Source organism: Akebia trifoliata, chromosome 13 (genome assembly GCF_017979445.1).
Source record: "Akebia trifoliata isolate Shusen 1 chromosome 13, ASM1797944v1, whole genome shotgun sequence".
NCBI lineage: Eukaryota > Viridiplantae > Streptophyta > Magnoliopsida > Ranunculales > Lardizabalaceae > Akebia > Akebia trifoliata.
Genome location: NC_141387.1, coordinates 12,306,362 through 12,308,610, shown reverse-complemented (window position 1 = coordinate 12,308,610; position 2,249 = coordinate 12,306,362).

Below are 2,249 nucleotides of genomic sequence, written 5' to 3'. Positions count from 1 at the left end.
TGATGGCAGTATAAAGAGGTACAAGGCGAGGCTTGTTGGAAAAGGCTTTATACAAACATATGGAATCGACTACTAAGAGACGTTCGCCCCTATAGCTAAAATAAACTCAATTCGAGTATTGTTGTCCCTTGCTGTGAATTCCAATTGGCCTCTATATCAATTGGATGTAAAGAATGCGTTCCTTAACGAAGATTTGGAAGAAGAAGTTTTTATGAGTCTTCCACCGGGGTTTGAAGAAAGACTTAGTGTAGATAAAGTTTGTAGATTAAGGAAGTCATTATACGGCCTCAAACAGTCCCTGAGGGCTTGGTTTGAACGCTTTGGCAAAGCTATAAGACATCATGGATATTGTCAAAGTCAAGCAGATCATACCATGTTTTATAAACACTCGATAGAAGGTAAAATTGTTATTTTGATTGTTTATGTGGATGATATTATCTTGACAGAAGATGATAGTGCTGAATTGAAAAGACTAAAAGAAAGGCTTGTTAATGATTTCGAGATCAAAGACTTGGGGGCGTTGAAGTATTTTCTTTGAATGGAGTTTGCTAGGTCTAAGGAAGGTATATTTGTCAATCAACGCAAGTATGTATTGGACTTGCTTGGAGAAACGGGTATGCTTGGTTGTAAAATAGCCGAAACACCAATAGAACCAAACACAAAATTATAACCTGCTAAGGCCAAGAGTGTAGTGAACAAGGAACGGTATCAACGACTTGTTGGAAAGTTGATTTATTTGTCTCACACAAGGCCGGATATAGCTTTTTCGGTAAGTATGGTTAGTCAATTCATGCATTCGCCTGGATTGGAGCATTTTGAAGCAGTTAACAGAATTCTGAGATATTTGAAGGGGACTCCTGGAAAAGTTATACTTTTTAAAAAACGTGGACATTTACAAATTGAAGCCTACACCGATGCAGACTGGGCTGGGAGTATAACAGATAGGAGATCAACATCTGGATATTGTTCCTTTGTAGGAGGAAACCTTGTTACTTGGCGAAGTAAAAAACAGAATGTGGTTGTTAGAAGCAGTGCAGAGGTAGAATTTAGGGTAGTAGGTTAGGGTATTTGTGAAGTTATATGGATTAAAAGACTGTTAGAAGAGTTGAAGGCTTCAAATTCGCAGCCTATGAAGTTATACTGCAATAACAAGGCAACAATTTCAATCGTCCACAATCCGGTTCTTCATGACAGAACAAAGCATGTAGAAGTGGACAAACACTTTATCAAGGAAAAACTTGATAGTGGACTGATTTGTATTCCATACATCCCAACTGCCGAACAGATTGCTGATGTATTTACTAAGGGATTGCATAAGAAGCAATTTGACGTTTTAATGGGCAAGCTGATTATGGAAGAAATCTTCAAGCCAGCTTTAGGGGGAGTATTGGAAAATCAGAAAGATATTCTGTTGGAAAATCAGAAAGATATGTTGGAAAATCAGAAAGATATTTGGCAGCAAAAAAAGGATATTCTGAAAGATACTTGACAACAATTACCAAGATTGAATAATTGTAAATAAGGAAGAAATTAGTCAATGATTTATAAATTAGGAATGTATATTTATTGGGTAAACTAATTAGTTATTCTTTTCCTAGTTTAGATTTCTTGTAATTCCTATAAGTAGGAATCTGTGTAAGTCAGAAATTTATGAATAGATGAGAAAGTTATTCCCAAAACTATTCTCTCTGGTTTTTAATAAAAGATACAGATATCATAAGGTATCGTAAAGGAATGTTATAATAATAAATTATTTGCTGTTTCTTGACGAAAAAGATTAAGAAATGAATTGTCATATTCAAATAGTGTGGCAAGTCAAACAAAGCAACGGAGCTTATCATCTAACAACCATTGCAAGGTAGAGTGTGCCTAGGCCATGGAACACATGTAATTTGAAGAAATATTATCAATAAAACAGCTCTGACATTCAGTTATGAACCAAGAGCAGATGAGTTGGGCTCTCTTGTGAGTCAGGGTCCTTGTGATCTTGCTCTGTCCTGAGCGACAGAGCCGATAGTTGGGCTCTCTTGTGAGTCAAGGTCCTTGTGAGTCAGGGTCCTTGTGGCCTTGCTCTGTCCTAAGTGGCAGAGTAGATAATTGGGCTCTCTTGTGAGTCAGGGTTCTTCTTAGAAGGGGCAGAGCAAATGATGAAATGGATTCAATTTTTTTTTCTTCTAGTTATTGATAAACTTTATTGGTTAATTTATCTGGGCTCCCCATAAAATTTTAAGAATCTTGTTCAAAATTAT